Source organism: Oncorhynchus gorbuscha, linkage group LG09 (genome assembly GCF_021184085.1).
Source record: "Oncorhynchus gorbuscha isolate QuinsamMale2020 ecotype Even-year linkage group LG09, OgorEven_v1.0, whole genome shotgun sequence".
Classification (NCBI taxonomy): Eukaryota; Metazoa; Chordata; class Actinopteri; order Salmoniformes; family Salmonidae; genus Oncorhynchus; species Oncorhynchus gorbuscha.
Window position 1 is genome coordinate 15,991,003 of NC_060181.1, and position 21,657 is coordinate 16,012,659.

The window sequence follows — 21,657 nt, forward strand, 5'->3', positions numbered from 1 at the left end:
CTCTAGTATTCTGTTAACTCTCTCTAGTATTATGTTAACTCTCTCTAGTATTATCCTGTTACCTCTCTCTGGTATTATCCTGTTACCTCTCTCTAGTATTCTGTTAACTCTCTCTAGTATTATGTTAACTCTCTCTAGTATTATCCTGTTACCTCTCTCTAGTATTCTGTTAACTCTCTCTAGTATTATGTTAACTCTCTCTAGTATTCTCCTGTTACCTCTCTCTTGTATTCTGTTACCTCTCTCTAGTATTATCCTGTTACCTCTCTCTAGTATTCTGTTACCTCTCTCTAGTATTATGTTACCTCTCTCTAGTATTCTGTTACCTCTCTCTAGTATTATGTTACCTCTCTCTAGTATTATGTTACCTCTCTCTAGTATTATGTTACCTCTCTCTAGTATTCTCCTGTTACCTCTCTCTAGTATTATGTTACCTCTCTCTAGTATTCTCCTGTTACCTCTCTCTAGTATTCTGTTAACTCTCTCTAGTATTATGTTAACTCTCTCTAGTATTATGTTACCTCTCTCTAGTATTATCCTGTTACCTCTCTCTAGTATTCTGTTAACTCTCTCTAGTATTATGTTACCTCTCTCTAGTATTATGTTACCTCTCTCTAGTATTATCCTGTTACCTCTCTCTAGTATTCTGTTACCTCTCTCTAGTATTATGTTACCTCTCTCTAGTATTCTGTTACCTCTCTCTAGTATTATGTTACCTCTCTCTAGTATTATGTTACCTCTCTCTAGTATTCTCCTGTTACCTCTCTCTAGTATTATGTTACCTCTCTCTAGTATTCTCCTGTTACCTCTCTCTAGTATTCTGTTAACTCTCTCTAGTATTCTGTTACCTCTCTCTAGTATTATGTTACCTCTCTCTAGTATTCTGTTACCTCTCTCTAGTATTATGTTAACTCTCTCTAGTATTCTCCTGTTACCTCTCTCTAGTATTCTCCTGTTACCTCTCTCTAGTATTCTGTTAACTCTCTCTAGTATTATGTTACCTCTCTCTAGTATTCTCCTGTTACCTCTCTCTAATATTCTCCTGTTACCTCTCTCTAATATTCTCCTGTTACCTCTCTCTCTAGTATTCTCCTGTTACCTCTCTCTAGTATTATCCTGTTACCTCTCTCTAGTATTCTGTTAACTCTCTCTAGTATTATGTTACCTCTCTCTAGTATTATGTTACCTCTCTCTAGTATTATGTTACCTCTCTCTAGTATTCTCCTGTTACCTCTCTCTAGTATTCTCCTGTTACCTCTCTCTAGTATTCTGTTAACTCTCTCTAGTATTATGTTAACTCTCTCTAGTATTATCCTGTTACCTCTCTCTGGTATTATCCTGTTACCTCTCTCTAGTATTCTGTTAACTCTCTCTAGTATTATGTTAACTCTCTCTAGTATTATCCTGTTACCTCTCTCTAGTATTCTGTTAACTCTCTCTAGTATTATGTTAACTCTCTCTAGTATTCTCCTGTTACCTCTCTCTAGTATTCTGTTAACTCTCTCTAGTATTATGTTAACTCTCTCTAGTATTATCCTGTTACCTCTCTCTGGTATTATCCTGTTACCTCTCTCTAGTATTCTGTTAACTCTCTCTAGTATTATGTTAACTCTCTCTAGTATTATCCTGTTACCTCTCTCTAGTATTCTGTTAACTCTCTGTTTATGTTAACTCTCTCTAGTATTCTCCTGTTACCTCTCTCTTGTATTCTGTTAGTATTATCCTGTTACCTCTCTCTAGTATTCTGTTACCTCTCTCTAGTATTATGTTACCTCTCTCTAGTATTCTGTTACCTCTCTCTAGTATTCTTATGTTACCTCTCTCTAGTATTATGTTACCTCTCTCTAGTATTCTCCTGTTACCTGTCTCTAGTATTCTCCTGTTACCTCTCTCTAGTATTATGTTACCTCTCTCTAGTATTATGTTACCTCTCTCTAGTATTCTCCTGTTACCTCTCTCTAGTATTATGTTACCTCTCTCTAGTATTATGTTACCTCTCTCTAGTATTCTCCTGTTACCTGTCTCTAGTATTCTCCTGTTACCTCTCTCTAGTATTATGTTACCTCTCTCTAGTATTCTCCTGTTACCTGTCTCTAGTATTCTCCTGTTACCTCTCTCTAGTATTATGTTTTCCTCTCTCTAGTATTCTCCTGTTACCTCTCTCTAGTATTATGTTACCTCTCTCTAGTATTCTCCTGTTACCTCTCTCTAGTATTCTGTTAACTCTCTCTAGTATTCTGTTACCTCTCTCTAGTATTATGTTACCTCTCTCTAGTATTCTGTTACCTCTCTCTAGTATTATGTTACCTCTCTCTAGTATTCTCCTGTTACCTCTCTCTAGTATTCTCCTGTTACCTCTCTCTAGTATTCTGTTAACTCTCTCTAGTATTATGTTAACTCTCTCTAGTATTATCCTGTTACCTCTCTCTGGTATTATCCTGTTACCTCTCTCTAGTATTCTGTTAACTCTCTCTAGTATTATGTTAACTCTCTCTAGTATTATCCTGTTACCTCTCTCTAGTATTCTGTTAACTCTCTCTAGTATTATGTTAACTCTCTCTAGTATTCTCCTGTTACCTCTCTCTAGTATTCTCCTGTTACCTCTCTCTAGTATTCTGTTAACTCTCTCTAGTATTATGTTACCTCTCTCTAGTATTGTCCTGTTACCTCTCTCTAGTATTATGTTACCTCTCTCTAGTATTCTCCTGTTACCTCTCTCTAATATTCTCCTGTTACCTCTCTCTAATATTCTCCTGTTACCTCTCTCTCTAGTATTCTCCTGTTACCTCTCTCTAGTATTATCCTGTTACCTCTCTCTAGTATTCTGTTAACTCTCTCTAGTATTATGTTACCTCTCTCTAGTATTATGTTACCTCTCTCTAGTATTATGTTACCTCTCTCTAGTATTCTCCTGTTACCTCTCTCTAGTATTCTCCTGTTACCTCTCTCTAGTATTCTGTTAACTCTCTCTAGTATTATGTTAACTCTCTCTAGTATTATCCTGTTACCTCTCTCTAGTATTCTCCTGTTACCTCTCTCTAGTATTCTGTTAACTCTCTCTAGTATTATGTTACCTCTCTCTAGTATTGTCCTGTTACCTCTCTCTAGTATTATGTTACCTCTCTCTAGTATTCTCCTGTTACCTCTCTCTAATATTCTCCTGTTACCTCTCTCTAATATTCTCCTGTTACCTCTCTCTCTAGTATTCTCCTGTTACCTCTCTCTAGTATTATCCTGTTACCTCTCTCTAGTATTCTGTTAACTCTCTCTAGTATTATGTTACCTCTCTCTAGTATTATGTTACCTCTCTCTAGTATTATGTTACCTCTCTCTAGTATTCTCCTGTTACCTCTCTCTAGTATTCTCCTGTTACCTCTCTCTAGTATTCTGTTAACTCTCTCTAGTTTATGTTACCTCTCTCTAGTATTATCCTGTTACCTCTCTCTAGTATTATCCTGTTACCTCTCTCTAGTATTCTGTTACCTCTCTCTAGTATTATGTTACCTCTCTCTAGTATTCTGTTACCTGTTTATGTTACCTCTCTCTAGTATTGTCCTGTTACCTCTCTCTAGTATTATGTTACTCTCTAGTATTCTCCTGTTACCTCTCTCTAGTATTCTCCTGTTACCTCTCTCTAGTTACTCTCTCTCTCTAGTATTCTCCTGTTACCTCTCTCTAGTATTATCCTGTTACCTCTCTCTAGTATTCTGTTACCTCTCTCTAGTATTATCCTGTTACCTCTCTCTAGTATTCTGTTAACTCTCTCTAGTATTATGTTACCTCTCTCTAGTATTCTCCTGTTACCTCTCTCTAGTATTTTGTTAACTCTCTCTAGTATTATGTTACCTCTCTCTAGTATTATGTTACCTCTCTCTAGTATTATCCTGTTACCTCTCTCTAGTATTCTGTTACCTCTCTCTAGTTATGTTATCTCTCTCTAGTATTATGTTACCTCTCTCTAGTATTATGTTACCTCTCTCTAGTATTATCCTGTTACCTCTCTCTAGTATTCTGTTAACTCTCTCTAGTATTATGTTACCTCTCTCTAGTATTATCCTGTTACCTCTCTCTAGTATTCTGTTAACTCTCTCTAGTATTATGTTACCTCTCTCTAGTATTATCCTGTTACCTCTCTCTAGTATTCTGTTAACTCTCTCTAGTATTATGTTACCTCTCTCTAGTATTATGTTACCTCTCTCTAGTATTCTCCTGTTACCTCTCTCTAGTATTCTGTTACCTCTCTCTAGTATTATGTTACCTCTCTCTAGTATTCTGTTACCTCTCTCTAGTATTATCCTGTTACCTCTCTCTAGTATTCCTGTTACCTCTCTCTAGTATTCTCCTGTTACCTCTCTCTAGTATTCTGTTAACTCTCTCTAGTATTCTGTTACCTCTCTCTAGTATTATGTTACCTCTCTCTAGTATTCTGTTACCTCTCTCTAGTATTATGTTACCTCTCTCTAGTATTCTCCTGTTACCTCTCTCTAGTAGTATTCTCCTGTTACCTCTCTCTAGTATTCTGTTAACTCTCTCTAGTATTATGTTAACTCTCTCTAGTATTATCCTGTTACCTCTCTCTGGTATTATCCTGTTACCTCTCTCTAGTATTCTGTTAACTCTCTCTAGTATTATGTTAACTCTCTCTAGTATTATCCTGTTACCTCTCTCTAGTATTCTGTTAACTCTCTCTAGTATTATGTTAACTCTCTCTAGTATTCTCCTGTTACCTCTCTCTAGTATTCTCCTGTTACCTCTCTCTAGTATTCTGTTAACTCTCTCTAGTATTATGTTACCTCTCTCTAGTATTGTCCTGTTACCTCTCTCTAGTATTATGTTACCTCTCTCTAGTATTCTCCTGTTACCTCTCTCTAATATTCTCCTGTTACCTCTCTCTAATATTCTCCTGTTACCTCTCTCTAGTATTCTCCTGTTACCTCTCTCTAGTATTATCCTGTTACCTCTCTCTAGTATTCTGTTAACTCTCTCTAGTATTATGTTACCTCTCTCTAGTATTATGTTACCTCTCTCTAGTATTATGTTACCTCTCTCTAGTATTCTCCTGTTACCTCTCTCTAGTATTCTCCTGTTACCTCTCTCTAGTATTCTGTTAACTCTCTCTAGTATTATGTTAACTCTCTCTAGTATTATCCTGTTACCTCTCTCTAGTATTATCCTGTTACCTCTCTCTATTCTGTATTCTGTTACCTCTCTCTAGTATTCTCTGTTACCTCTCTCTAGTATTCTGTTACCTCTCTCTAGTATTATGTTACCTCTCTCTAGTATTCTGTTACCTCTCTCTAGTATTCTCTCTCTCTCTCTAGTATTATGTTACCTCTCTCTAGTATTCTCCTGTTACCTCTCTCTAGTATTCTGTTAACTCTCTCTAGTATTCTGTTACCTCTCTCTAGTATTATGTTACCTCTCTCTAGTATTCTGTTACCTCTCTCTAGTATTATGTTACCTCTCTCTAGTATTCTCCTGTTACCTCTCTCTAGTATTCTGTTAACTCTCTCTAGTATTATGTTAACTCTCTCTAGTATTATCCTGTTACCTCTCTCTAGTATTCTGTTAACTCTCTCTAGTATTATGTTAACTCTCTCTAGTATTCTCCTGTTACCTCTCTCTAGTATTCTCCTGTTACCTCTCTCTAGTATTCTGTTAACTCTCTCTAGTATTATGTTACCTCTCTCTAGTATTGTCCTGTTACCTCTCTCTAGTATTATGTTACCTCTCTCTAGTATTCTCCTGTTATCCTCTAATATTCTCCTGTTACCTCTCTCTATTCTCCTGTATTCTCCTATTACCTCTCTCTCTAGTATTCTCCTGTTACCTCTCTCTAGTATTATCCTGTTACCTCTCTCTAGTATTCTCCTGTTACCTCTCTCTAGTATTATGTTACCTCTCTCTAGTATTCTCCTGTTACCTCTCTCTAGTATTCTGTTAACTCTCTCTAGTATTCTGTTACCTCTCTCTAGTATTATGTTACCTCTCTCTAGTATTCTGTTACCTCTCTCTAGTATTATGTTAACTCTCTCTAGTATTCTCCTGTTACCTCTCTCTAGTATTCTCCTGTTACCTCTCTCTAGTATTCTGTTAACTCTCTCTAGTATTATGTTACCTCTCTCTAGTATTCTCCTGTTACCTCTCTCTAATATTCTCCTGTTACCTCTCTCTAATATTCTCCTGTTACCTCTCTCTCTAGTATTCTCCTGTTACCTCTCTCTAGTATTATCCTGTTACCTCTCTCTAGTATTCTGTTAACTCTCTCTAGTATTATGTTACCTCTCTCTAGTATTATGTTACCTCTCTCTAGTATTATGTTACCTCTCTCTAGTATTCTCCTGTTACCTCTCTCTAGTATTCTCCTGTTACCTCTCTCTAGTATTCTGTTAACTCTCTCTAGTATTATGTTAACTCTCTCTAGTATTATCCTGTTACCTCTCTCTGTATTATCCTGTTACCTCTCTCTAGTATTCTGTTAACTCTCTCTAGTATTATGTTAACTCTCTCTAGTATTATCCTGTTACCTCTCTCTAGTATTCTGTTAACTCTCTCTAGTATTATGTTAACTCTCTCTAGTATTCTCCTGTTACCTCTCTCTAGTATTCTGTTAACTCTCTCTAGTATTATGTTAACTCTCTCTAGTATTATCCTGTTACCTCTCTCTGGTATTATCCTGTTACCTCTCTCTAGTATTCTGTTAACTCTCTCTAGTATTATGTTAACTCTCTCTAGTATTATCCTGTTACCTCTCTCTAGTATTCTGTTAACTCTCTCTAGTATTATGTTAACTCTCTCTAGTATTCTCCTGTTACCTCTCTCTTGTATTCTGTTACCTCTCTCTAGTATTATCCTGTTACCTCTCTCTAGTATTCTGTTACCTCTCTCTAGTATTATGTTACCTCTCTCTAGTATTCTGTTACCTCTCTCTAGTATTATGTTACCTCTCTCTAGTATTATGTTACCTCTCTCTAGTATTCTCCTGTTACCTGTCTCTAGTATTCTCCTGTTACCTCTCTCTAGTATTATGTTACCTCTCTCTAGTATTATGTTACCTCTCTCTAGTATTCTCCTGTTACCTCTCTCTAGTATTATGTTACCTCTCTCTAGTATTATGTTACCTCTCTCTAGTTATTCTCCTATTCTCCTGTTACCTCTCTCTAGTATTCTCCTGTTACCTCTCTCTAGTATTATGTTACCTCTCTCTAGTATTCTCCTGTTACCTCTCTCTAGTATTCTCCTGTTACCTCTCTCTAGTATTATGTTTTCTCTCTAGTATTCTCCTGTTACCTCTCTCTAGTATTATGTTACCTCTCTCTAGTATTCTCCTGTTACCTCTCTCTAGTATTCTGTTAACTCTCTCTAGTATTCTGTTACCTCTCTCTAGTATTATGTTACCTCTCTCTAGTATTCTGTTACCTCTCTCTAGTATTATGTTACCTCTCTCTAGTATTCTCCTGTTACCTCTCTCTAGTATTCTCCTGTTACCTCTCTCTAGTATTCTGTTAACTCTCTCTAGTATTATGTTAACTCTCTCTAGTATTATCCTGTTACCTCTCTCTGGTATTATCCTGTTACCTCTCTCTAGTATTCTGTTAACTCTCTCTAGTATTATGTTAACTCTCTCTAGTATTATCCTGTTACCTCTCTCTAGTATTCTGTTAACTCTCTCTAGTATTATGTTAACTCTCTCTAGTATTCTCCTGTTACCTCTCTCTAGTATTCTCCTGTTACCTCTCTCTAGTATTCTGTTAACTCTCTCTAGTATTATGTTACCTCTCTCTAGTATTGTCCTGTTACCTCTCTCTAGTATTATGTTACCTCTCTCTAGTATTCTCCTGTTACCTCTCTCTAATATTCTCCTGTTACCTCTCTCTAATATTCTCCTGTTACCTCTCTCTCTAGTATTCTCCTGTTACCTCTCTCTAGTATTATCCTGTTACCTCTCTCTAGTATTCTGTTAACTCTCTCTAGTATTATGTTACCTCTCTCTAGTATTATGTTACCTCTCTCTAGTATTATGTTACCTCTCTCTAGTATTCTCCTGTTACCTCTCTCTAGTATTCTCCTGTTACCTCTCTCTAGTATTCTGTTAACTCTCTCTAGTATTATGTTAACTCTCTCTAGTATTATCCTGTTACCTCTCTCTAGTATTCTCCTGTTACCTCTCTCTAGTATTCTGTTAACTCTCTCTAGTATTATGTTACCTCTCTCTAGTATTGTCCTGTTACCTCTCTCTAGTATTATGTTACCTCTCTCTAGTATTCTCCTGTTACCTCTCTCTAGTATTCTCCTGTTACCTCTCTCTAATATTCTCCTGTTACCTCTCTCTCTAGTATTCTCCTGTTACCTCTCTCTAGTATTATCCTGTTACCTCTCTCTAGTATTCTGTTAACTCTCTCTAGTATTATGTTACCTCTCTCTAGTATTATGTTACCTCTCTCTAGTATTATGTTACCTCTCTCTAGTATTCTCCTGTTACCTCTCTCTAGTATTCTCCTGTTACCTCTCTCTAGTATTCTGTTAACTCTCTCTAGTATTATGTTACCTCTCTCTAGTATTATGTTACCTCTCTCTAGTATTATCCTGTTACCTCTCTCTAGTATTCTGTTACCTCTCTCTAGTATTATGTTACCTCTCTCTAGTATTCTGTTACCTCTCTCTAGTATTATGTTACCTCTCTCTAGTATTGTCCTGTTACCTCTCTCTAGTATTATGTTACCTCTCTCTAGTATTCTCCTGTTACCTCTCTCTAGTATTCTCCTGTTACCTCTCTCTAATATTCTCCTGTTACCTCTCTCTCTAGTATTCTCCTGTTACCTCTCTCTAGTATTATCCTGTTACCTCTCTCTAGTATTATGTTACCTCTCTCTAGTATTATCCTGTTACCTCTCTCTAGTATTCTGTTAACTCTCTCTAGTATTATGTTACCTCTCTCTAGTATTCTCCTGTTACCTCTCTCTAGTATTTTGTTAACTCTCTCTAGTATTATGTTACCTCTCTCTAGTATTATGTTACCTCTCTCTAGTATTATCCTGTTACCTCTCTCTAGTATTCTGTTACCTCTCTCTAGTATTATGTTATCTCTCTCTAGTATTATGTTACCTCTCTCTAGTATTATGTTACCTCTCTCTAGTATTATCCTGTTACCTCTCTCTAGTATTCTGTTAACTCTCTCTAGTATTATGTTACCTCTCTCTAGTATTATCCTGTTACCTCTCTCTAGTATTCTGTTAACTCTCTCTAGTATTATGTTACCTCTCTCTAGTATTATCCTGTTACCTCTCTCTAGTATTCTGTTAACTCTCTCTAGTATTATGTTACCTCTCTCTAGTATTATGTTACCTCTCTCTAGTATTATCCTGTTACCTCTCTCTAGTATTCTGTTACCTCTCTCTAGTATTATGTTACCTCTCTCTAGTATTATGTTACCTCTCTCTAGTATTCTCCTGTTACCTCTCTCTAGTATTATGTTACCTCTCTCTAGTATTCTCCTGTTACCTCTCTCTAGTATTCTGTTAACTCTCTCTAGTATTCTGTTACCTCTCTCTAGTATTATGTTACCTCTCTCTAGTATTCTCTGTTACTCTCTCTAGTATTATGTTACCTCTCTCTAGTATTCTCCTGTTACCTCTCTCTAGTATTCTCCTGTTACCTCTCTCTAGTATTCTGTTAACTCTCTCTAGTATTATGTTAACTCTCTCTAGTATTATCCTGTTACCTCTCTCTAGTATTATCCTGTTACCTCTCTCTAGTATTCTGTTAACTCTCTCTAGTATTATGTTAACTCTCTCTAGTATTATCCTGTTACCTCTCTCTAGTATTCTGTTAACTCTCTCTAGTATTATGTTAACTCTCTCTAGTATTCTCCTGTTACCTCTCTCTAGTATTCTCCTGTTACCTCTCTCTAGTATTCTGTTAACTCTCTCTAGTATTATGTTACCTCTCTCTAGTATTGTCCTGTTACCTCTCTCTAGTATTATGTTACCTCTCTCTAGTATTCTCCTGTTACCTCTCTCTAATATTCTCCTGTTACCTCTCTCTAATATTCTCCTGTTACCTCTCTCTCTAGTATTCTCCTGTTACCTCTCTCTAGTATTATCCTGTTACCTCTCTCTAGTATTCTGTTAACTCTCTCTAGTATTATGTTACCTCTCTCTAGTATTATGTTACCTCTCTCTAGTATTATGTTACCTCTCTCTAGTATTCTCCTGTTACCTCTCTCTAGTATTCTCCTGTTACCTCTCTCTAGTATTCTGTTAACTCTCTCTAGTATTATGTTAACTCTCTCTAGTATTATCCTGTTACCTCTCTCTGGTATTATCCTGTTACCTCTCTCTAGTATTCTGTTACCTCTCTCTAGTATTATGTTACCTCTCTCTAGTATTCTGTTACCTCTCTCTAGTATTATGTTACCTCTCTCTAGTATTATGTTACCTCTCTCTAGTATTCTCCTGTTACCTCTCTCTAGTATTATGTTACCTCTCTCTAGTATTCTCCTGTTACCTCTCTCTAGTATTCTGTTAACTCTCTCTAGTATTCTGTTACCTCTCTCTAGTATTATGTTACCTCTCTCTAGTATTATGTTACCTCTCTCTAGTATTCTGTTACCTCTCTCTAGTATTCTCCTGTTACCTCTCTCTAGTATTCTCCTGTTACTCTCTCTAGTATTCTGTTAACTCCTCTAGTATTATGTTAACTCTCTCTAGTATTATCCTGTTACCTCTCTCTAGTATTCTGTTAACTCTCTCTAGTATTATGTTAACTCTCTCTAGTATTCTCCTGTTACCTCTCTCTAGTATTCTCCTGTTACCTCTCTCTAGTATTCTGTTAACTCTCTCTAGTATTCTCCTGTTACCTCTCTCTAGTATTGTCCTGTTACCTCTCTCTAGTATTATGTTACCTCTCTCTAGTATTCTCCTGTTACCTCTCTCTAATATTCTCCTGTTACCTCTCTCTAATATTCTCCTGTTACCTCTCTCTCTAGTATTCTCCTGTTACCTCTCTCTAGTATTATCCTGTTACCTCTCTCTAGTATTATCCTGTTAACTCTCTCTAGTATTATGTTACCTCTCTCTAGTATTCTGTTAACTCTCTCTAGTATTCTGTTAACTCTCTCTAGTATTATGTTACCTCTCTCTAGTATTATGTTACCTCTCTCTAGTATTATGTTACCTCTCTCTAGTATTCTCCTGTTACCTCTCTCTAGTATTCTCCTGTTACCTCTCTCTAGTATTCTGTTAACTCTCTCTAGTATTATGTTAACTCTCTCTAGTATTATCCTGTTACCTCTCTCTGGTATTATCCTGTTACCTCTCTCTAGTATTCTGTTAACTCTCTCTAGTATTATGTTAACTCTCTCTAGTATTATCCTGTTACCTCTCTCTAGTATTCTGTTAACTCTCTCTAGTATTATGTTAACTCTCTCTAGTATTCTCCTGTTACCTCTCTCTAGTATTCTCCTGTTACCTCTCTCTAGTATTCTGTTAACTCTCTCTAGTATTATGTTACCTCTCTCTAGTATTGTCCTGTTACCTCTCTCTAGTATTATGTTACCTCTCTCTAGTATTCTCCTGTTACCTCTCTCTAATATTCTCCTGTTACCTCTCTCTCTAGTATTCTCCTGTTACCTCTCTCTAGTATTATCCTGTTACCTCTCTCTAGTATTATGTTACCTCTCTCTAGTATTATGTTACCTCTCTCTAGTATTATGTTACCTCTCTCTAGTATTCTCCTGTTACCTCTCTCTAGTATTCTCCTGTTACCTCTCTCTAGTATTCTGTTAACTCTCTCTAGTATTATGTTACCTCTCTCTAGTATTATGTTACCTCTCTCTAGTATTATCCTGTTACCTCTCTCTAGTATTCTGTTACCTCTCTCTAGTATTATGTTACCTCTCTCTAGTATTCTGTTACCTCTCTCTAGTATTATGTTACCTCTCTCTAGTATTATGTTACCTCTCTCTAGTATTCTCCTGTTACCTCTCTCTAGTATTATGTTACCTCTCTCTAGTATTCTCCTGTTACCTCTCTCTAGTATTCTGTTAACTCTCTCTAGTATTCTGTTACCTCTCTCTAGTATTATGTTACCTCTCTCTAGTATTCTGTTACCTCTCTCTAGTATTATGTTACCTCTCTCTAGTATTCTCCTGTTACCTCTCTCTAGTATTCTGTTAACTCTCTCTAGTATTATGTTAACTCTCTCTAGTATTATCCTGTTACCTCTCTCTGTTAACTCTCTCTAGTATTATGTTAACTCTCTCTAGTATTCTCCTGTTACCTCTCTCTAGTATTCTCCTGTTACCTCTCTCTAGTATTCTGTTAACTCTCTCTAGTATTATGTTACCTCTCTCTAGTATTGTCCTGTTACCTCTCTCTAGTATTATGTTACCTCTCTCTAGTATTCTCCTGTTACCTCTCTCTAATATTCTCCTGTTACCTCTCTCTAATATTCTCCTGTTACCTCTCTCTCTAGTATTCTCCTGTTACCTCTCTCTAGTATTATCCTGTTACCTCTCTCTAGTATTCTGTTAACTCTCTCTAGTATTATGTTACCTCTCTCTAGTATTATGTTACCTCTCTCTAGTATTATGTTACCTCTCTCTAGTATTCTCCTGTTACCTCTCTCTAGTATTCTCCTGTTACCTCTCTCTAGTATTCTGTTAACTCTCTCTAGTATTATGTTAACTCTCTCTAGTATTATCCTGTTACCTCTCTCTGGTATTATCCTGTTACCTCTCTCTAGTATTCTGTTAACTCTCTCTAGTATTATGTTAACTCTCTCTAGTATTATCCTGTTACCTCTCTCTAGTATTCTGTTAACTCTCTCTAGTATTATGTTAACTCTCTCTAGTATTCTCCTGTTACCTCTCTCTAGTATTCTCCTGTTACCTCTCTCTAGTATTCTGTTAACTCTCTCTAGTATTATGTTACCTCTCTCTAGTATTGTCCTGTTACCTCTCTCTAGTATTATGTTACCTCTCTCTAGTATTCTCCTGTTACCTCTCTCTAATATTCTCCTGTTACCTCTCTCTAATATTCTCCTGTTACCTCTCTCTCTAGTATTCTCCTGTTACCTCTCTCTAGTATTATCCTGTTACCTCTCTCTAGTATTCTGTTAACTCTCTCTAGTATTATGTTACCTCTCTCTAGTATTCTCCTGTTACCTCTCTCTTGTATTCTGTTAACTCTCTCTAGTATTATGTTAACTCTCTCTAGTATTCTCCTGTTACCTCTCTCTAGTATTCTCCTGTTACCTCTCTCTAGTATTCTCCTGTTACCTCTCTCTAGTATTCTGTTAACTATCACTAGTATTCTCCTGTTACCTTTCTCTAATATTCTGTTAACTCTCTCTAGTATTATCCTGTTACCTCTCTCTAGTATTCTCCTGTTACCTCTCTCTAATATTCTCCTGTTACCTCTCTCTAATATTCTCCTGTTACCTCTCTCTCTAGTATTCTCCTGTTACCTCTCTCTAGTATTATCCTGTTACCTCTCTCTAGTATTCTGTTAACTCTCTCTAGTATTATGTTACCTCTCTCTAGTATTCTCCTGTTACCTCTCTCTAGTATTCTCCTGTTACCTCTCTCTAGTATTCTGTTAACTCTCTCTAGTATTATGTTAACTCTCTCTAGTATTATCCTGTTACCTCTCTCTGGTATTATCCTGTTACCTCTCTCTAGTATTCTGTTAACTCTCTCTAGTATTATGTTAACTCTCTCTAGTATTATGTTACCTCTCTCTAGTATTCTCCTGTTACCTCTCTCTAGTATTCTGTTAACTCTCTCTAGTATTATGTTACCTCTCTCTAGTATTGTCCTGTTACCTCTCTCTAGTATTATGTTACCTCTCTCTAGTATTCTCCTGTTACCTCTCTCTAATATTCTCCTGTTACCTCTCTCTCTAGTATTCTCCTGTTACCTCTCTCTAATATTCTCCTGTTACCTCTCTCTCTAGTATTCTCCTGTTACCTCTCTCTAGTATTCTCCTGTTACCTCTCTCTAGTATTCTGTTAACTCTCTCTAGTATTATGTTAACTCTCTCTAGTATTATCCAGTTACCTCTCTCTGGTATTATCCTGTTACCTCTCTCTAGTATTCTGTTAACTCTCTCTAGTATTATGTTAACTCTCTCTAGTATTCTCCTGTTACCTCTCTCTAGTATTCTCCTGTTACCTCTCTCTAGTATTCTGTTAACTCTCTCTAGTATTATGTTACCTCTCTCTAGTATTGTCCTGTTACCTCTCTCTAGTATTATGTTACCTCTCTCTAGTATTCTCCTGTTACCTCTCTCTAATATTCTCCTGTTACCTTAACTCTCTCTAGTATTCTCCTGTTACCTCTCTCTAGTATTATCCTGTTACCTCTCTCTAGTATTCTGTTAACTCTCTCTAGTATTATGTTACCTCTCTCTAGTATTATCCTGTTACCTCTCTCTAGTATTCTGTTAACTCTCTCTAGTATTATGTTACCTCTCTCTAGTATTCTCCTGTTACCTCTCTCTAGTATTCTCCTGTTACCTCTCTCTAGTATTCTGTTAACTCTCTCTAGTATTATGTTACCTGTTACTCTAGTATTATGTTACCTCTCTCTAGTATTATCCTGTTACCTCTCTCTAGTATTCTGTTACCTCTCTCTCTAGTATTATGTTACCTCTCTCTAGTATTCTGTTACCTCTCTCTAGTATTATGTTACCTCTCTCTAGTATTATGTTACCTCTCTCTAGTATTATGTATTCTCCTAGTTTATGTTACCTCTCTCTAGTATTATCCTGTTACCTCTCTCTAGTATTCTCCTGTTACCTCTCTCTAGTATTCTGTTAACTCTCTCTAGTATTATGTTACCTCTCTCTAGTATTATGTTACCTCTCTCTAGTATTATGTTACCTCTCTCTAGTATTATGTTACCTCTCTCTAGTATTCTCCTGTTACCTCTCTCTAGTATTCTCCTGTTACCTCTCTCTAGTATTATGTTACCTCTCTCTAGTATTCTGTTAACTCTCTCTAGTATTATGTTAACTCTCTCTAGTATTATCCTGTTACCTCTCTCTAGTATTCTGTTACCTCTCTCTAGTATTATGTTACCTCTCTCTAGTATTCTCCTGTTACCTCTCTCTAGTATTATCCTGTTACCTCTCTCTAGTATTCTGTTAACTCTCTCTAGTATTATGTTAACTCTCTCTAGTATTATCCTGTTACCTCTCTCTAGTATTCTGTTAACTCTCTCTAGTATTATGTTAACTCTCTCTAGTATTCTCCTGTTACCTCTCTCTAGTATTCTCCTGTTACCTCTCTCTAGTATTCTGTTAACTCTCTCTAGTATTATGTTACCTCTCTCTAGTATTGTCCTGTTACCTCTCTCTAGTATTATGTTACCTCTCTCTAGTATTCTCCTGTTACCTCTCTCTAATATTCTCCTGTTACCTCTCTCTAATATTCTCCTGTTACCTCTCTCTCTAGTATTCTCCTGTTACCTCTCTCTAGTATTATCCTGTTACCTCTCTCTAGTATTCTGTTAACTCTCTCTAGTATTATGTTACCTCTCTCTAGTATTATGTTACCTCTCTCTAGTATTATGTTACCTCTCTCTAGTATTCTCCTGTTACCTCTCTCTAGTATTCTCCTGTTACCTCTCTCTAGTATTCTGTTAACTCTCTCTAGTATTATGTTAACTCTCTCTAGTATTATCCTGTTACCTCTCTCTGGTATTATCCTGTTACCTCTCTCTAGTATTCTGTTAACTCTCTCTAGTATTATGTTAACTCTCTCTAGTATTATCCTGTTACCTCTCTCTAGTATTCTGTTAACTCTCTCTAGTATTATGTTAACTCTCTCTAGTATTCTCCTGTTACCTCTCTCTAGTATTCTCCTGTTACCTCTCTCTAGTATTCTGTTAACTCTCTCTAGTATTATGTTACCTCTCTCTAGTATTGTCCTGTTACCTCTCTCTAGTATTATGTTACCTCTCTCTAGTATTCTCCTGTTACCTCTCTCTAATATTCTCCTGTTACCTCTCTCTAATATTCTCCTGTTACCTCTCTCTCTAGTATTCTCCTGTTACCTCTCTCTAGTATTATCCTGTTACCTCTCTCTAGTATTCTGTTAACTCTCTCTAGTATTATGTTACCTCTCTCTAGTATTCTCCTGTTACCTCTCTCTTGTATTCTGTTAACTCTCTCTAGTATTCTCCTGTTACCTCTCTCTAGTATTCTCCTGTTACCTCTCTCTAGTATTCTCCTGTTACCTCTCTCTAGTATTCTGTTAACTCTCACTAGTATTCTCCTGTTACCTTTCTCTAATATTCTGTTAACTCTCTCTAGTATTATCCTGTTACCTCTCTCTAGTATTCTCCTGTTACCTCTCTCTAGTATTCTCCTGTTACCTCTCTCTAATGTTCTGTTAACTCTCTCTAGTATTATGTTACCTCTCTCTAGTATTCTCCTGTTACCTCTCTCTAGTATTCTGTTAACTCTCTCTAGTATTCTCCTGTTACCTCTCTCTAGTATTCTCCTGTTACCTCTCTCTAGTACTCTCCTGTTACCTCTCTCTAGTATTCTGTTAACTCTCACTAGTATTCTCCTGTTACCTTTCTCTAATATTCTGTTAACTCTCTCTAGTATTATCCTGTTACCTCTCTCTAGTATTCTCCTGTTACCTCTCTCTAGTATTCTCCTGTTACCTCTCTCTAGTATTCTCCTGTTACCTCTCTCTAATATTCTCCTGTTACCTCTCACTAGTATTATCCTGTTACCTCTCTCTAGTATTCTGTTAACTCTCTCTAGTATTCTCCTGTTACCCCTCTCTAGTATTCTCCTGTTAACTCTCTCTAGTATTCTGTTAACTCTCTCTAGTATTCTCCTGTTACCCCTCTCTAGTATTCTCCTGTTAACTCTCTCTAGTATTCTCCTGTTACCTCTCTCTAGTATTCTGTTACCTCTCTCTAGTATTCTGTTAACTCTCTCTAGTATTCTCCTGTCAACTCTCTCTAGTATTCTCCTGTTACCTCTCTCTAGTATTCTGTTAACTCTCTCTAGTATTCTGTTACCTCTCTCTAGTAGTATGTTAACTCTCTCTAGTATTCTGTTAACTCTCTCTAGTATTATGTTACCTCTCTCTAGTATTCTGTTACCTCTCTCTAGTATTCTGTTACCTCTCTCTAGTATTCTGTTAACTCTCTCTAGTATTCTCCTGTTAACTCTCTCTAGTATTCTCCTGTAATCTCTCTCTAGTATTCTGTTACCTCTCCCTAGTATTCTGTTGACTCTCTCTAGTATTCTCCTGTTACCTCTCTCTAGTATTCTGTTAACTCTCTCTAGTATTCTCCTGTTACCTTTCTCTAATATTCTCCTGTTACCTTTCTCTAATATTCTCCTGTTACCTCTCTCTAGTCTTCTCCTTCTACCTCTCTGTAGTCTTCTCCTGTTCTCTCTCTCATTTTCTCCCTCCAGTTTCCTTCTTTCCCTTTCTTCTGTCGATCCCTGTTTCTCTCCTTCTTCCACCCTCCTCTTTCTCTTTCTTAATTTAACTTCCTTCCCCATCCACCTGTCTGTTGCCATCTCCACCTCTCTCTCTAACCACTTTCCCTCTATTCCTCTCTTCCACCCCTCTCTGCTTCTAACAACCTTCCTTCCACTCTCTCCCCATCTCTCCCTTCTCTCAACCCTCCCTCCATCCCCTCCCCATCCCCTCTCTCTTACCACCATCCCTCCCATCCTCCCTCCCTGCCCTACCCTCATCAAACCATTAGTCCTCTCCTCTGTGGTGTCATAAGCAGAAGATCAATATAACACAGAGGGTGACACAGATCCAAGCTGACAGCTGGAGGTAACAGTTAACACTTCCTCTGCCTCGGCCCCAGGGCCAAACACAAAGCAGCAAGCTAAATGAAGTACTACTGTGTGTCCCAAATGGCTCCCTATTAGCTATAGTGTACGGTCAAAGGTAGTTCACTATATTTATAGCGTGCCATTTGGGATGCAAACAGGGTACGCTCTGTAGAACCAGGGAGAGACACAGGTGCTTCCCTAATGCTACACTAACCCCTGTCACTCCTCTAAAATGTCTCTCTACCTTTCACTCTGATCTTCCCTTCTCACTTTCCGTTCCTCGTCTCTTGCCTCTTCCTACCCTTCTAACCAATCAGAATTACCATATGTCATCTACTGTTCTCTCTTCCTCACTCTGCATCTCTCACCTTCCTTCTTCATAATGTATCATACATCTCAATTGATGCTGTAAATAAAGTGAAGAATAGAAAAAAACGGTCTTTGAAATTGGACGTCTTTCCAACGTCTTGAGGATGTCTGCAAATGCTTTCAACACCAGCCACTATGGGCCAACAGTGAGCTTTTGGGGTTTTACTAGGAAGTTGTGGACGGGGGTACGATGGGTTTTGCCTGTGCGTTGTGGTACGGGGTGTAATGGGTTTTGCCAGGGCGTTGTGGTACAGGGGTGTAATGGGTTTTGCCAGGGCGTTGTGATACGGGTTGTGATGGGTTTTGCCAGGGCGTTGTGGTACGGGGGTGTAATGGGTTTTTGCCAGAGCGTTGTGGTGCGAGGGTGTAATGGGTTTTTGCCAGGGACGGGGGTGTAATGGGTTTTTGCCAGGGCGTTGTGGTACGGGGGTGTAATGGGTTTTTGCCAGGGCGTTGTGGTACGGGGGGGTGTAATGGGTTTTTGCCAGGGCGTTGTTGAGACAACTTAAAAATGTTCAGTTTGGAGAAATGGAATGTACAGAGGAAGAGCAGCCAAGGAATTTAAAAACACTTTCAAATTTGACGATTGGAGAAACATGGATAAACGTCACATTTTTAAAACCACAAGATCTTGTTGAGTAAATGATAGAGACTGTCTTTTGATCCATGGCAGAATATTCCCAAAGTGTTAGTCTGTCTACATGTATTGTTAACCAGTCCAAAATCCATGTCTTCTCTGTTCGTAAATTCGGGTAGATATCTCAGTCCTGTTGTAGTGAAGTAATAGCCTACTCTGTCAAATGGCTTGTTTTTGCATGCATATTTTTTCTCTTTCATTCCTCTCTTCTGTTCCATCCATTGTCTCATTCTCTCCGTCTTAGTTGCTTAGACTCTGATCACACGCACAGATCACACACACACACACACACACACACACACACACACACACACACACACACACACACACACACACACACACACACACACACACACACACACACACACACACACACACACACACACACACACACACACACACACACACACACACACACACACACACACACACACACACATGAACAGGCCATCTCTGCACGACAGCCCTCATACGAGCAGTGTGCCAGCGGAGCAATATGGAGATAAATGATTTATATTAATGATGGTGCTGATGAATGGATGAGGGGATGGGGTGAGTAGGAAAAGGAATATGACATGAGACAGAGAGAGAGAGAGAGAGAGAGAGAGGGGGGAGCTGTCATGGCACATCTAGGTGATGAGAATGTCCTGATCATCACTCAATTTTCCTGTATCCAAAATGGCACCTTATTTCCTACAGTGCACTACTGTTGACCAAGGCCCATGGGGAATAGGGTTCCATTTGGGACTCAATGCCTCTGTCAGACCGGGACCTCTCAGTCTTCATCAATGTTTATTGATTAATCACCACAGGTGCTAGCCGCAATTAGCATCATTTCTCAACTTCACTTGGTTCGAAGCGTAAGGTGTGTGTTAGCTTAGCATCAAATTAGTGTTTTTCTGGTCAGGTATACATTAGCTTCAAATGCTAGCATGGACATAATGTCTCTCTTTGATCATTAGGTAGGCACTATCATTTTAGAAAGTGTCAGCAACCACACTGGACTTTGATATGCTAGCAGGCAGGTGTCCCCACAGAGCCTGTTCTACTCTAGTTTAGCCTCTGTCCCAAATAGCACCCTATTCTCTACATAGTGCAATTTCTTTTCACCAGGGCCCATAGGGGGGCCTTGGTCCAAAGTAGGGCACTATATAGGGAATAGGTTGCATTTGGGGCAGAGGCTACGTGTTGATCACTGTAGCGAATGAGGGAAGAAGCGAGGGAGGATGGTTGAGGAGAGTAAAAACAGAGGGAGAAAGGCCACGGTCATCGCTCTTCCCTGACGCGAAGGACCCGGATCCGCTGGGCTCCGGGGCTAAATTAAAACAAGCGGCATCCACTTGATTCCAGCACTGACAGGAACCATACATCACCCCACAGCTGGAGAGAGAATAAGGGAGAGAGGGAGGGGGGGAGAATTGTAAAGTGAGAGGGAGAAGGAGAGAGACAGAGGGGGGATTGAGGAAGGGTAAAAAGACAGACTGAAATAGGATGAGATGTGGTTGAAAAGGAAGACAGCTAGAATACAAAGAGAGAGATCCAGGCAATGTTTGTATCCATAGACAAGGTCATTTATATGCTCTGCAAAGTAAAAGTTTAGGATTAACAAAAGTGAAGGTCAGTGGAAGAGAAACAGACGTAGGATATTAACTTCTCCAGGGTACGTGGGAAGCAGGCGTCCCATCTGGCCAACTTCCAGTGAGGTTGCAGAGCGCCAAATTCAAATACAGAAATGACCATTATAAAAATTCAGAAAACAAAACATATTTTACATAGGTATAAATATTAACTTCTTGTTAAACCAACCACAGTGTCATATTTACAAAAATGCTTTTCGGCGAGAGCATACCTAGCCCAGAACATACCTAGCCCAGAACATAGCCCAGTTGACAAATTATTACAAACAGTAACTAGCCAAGCAGAAGAGTTACAAAACTCAGAAATAGAGATAAAATTAATCCCTTACCTTTGATGATCTTCATATGGTGGCAATCAGAAGACATTAATTTACTCAATAAATGTTCCTTTTGTTCGATGAAGTCTCTTTATATCCAAAAACCTCAATTTTGTTAGCGCGTTTTCTTCAGTAATCCACAGGCTCAAACGCAGTCAAAACACAGACAAAAAATCAAAATTGTATCCGTAAAGTTCATAGGAACATGTCAAACGATGTTTATATTCCATCCTCAGGTTGTTTTTTTAGCCTAAATTATCTATAATATTTCAACTGGACAAAAACGTTGTCAATATAAAAGGTAAACAAGAAGTGAACATGCGCATAAAAAAGCTCTGCGAAGTCTGAACGAGTGGACTTTTTAGACTGGTCTTACTCCCTCATTTATAAGAATACAAGCCTGAAACGATTTCTAAAGACTGTTGACATCTAGTGGAAGGCATAGGAACTGCAAACGGAGTCCTAAGTCATTGGATACTGAAATGGCATTGAATAGAAAACTACAAAAACAAAACAAAAACTACTTCCTGAATGGATTTTTCTCAGGTTTTCACCTGCTAAATCAGTTCTGTTGTACTCACAGACACTATTTTAACAGTTTCTGAAACGTTAGAGTGTTTTCTATCCAAATCTACCAGTTATATGCATATCATATCTTCTGTGCCCAAGTAGCAAGCCGTTTAATTTGTGCATTCTTTTCATCCAAAATTCCGAATGCTGCCCCCCACCCTAGAGCAGTTACCCTCTTTTGGCTCGGGGGCAGTATTTTTACGTGTGGATGACAAGCATGCCCAAAGTAAACTGCCAGTTACTCAGGGCCAGAAGCTGGAATATGCATTTAAACTCCTTGCACATCAGATCCGTAAATCTGAGGC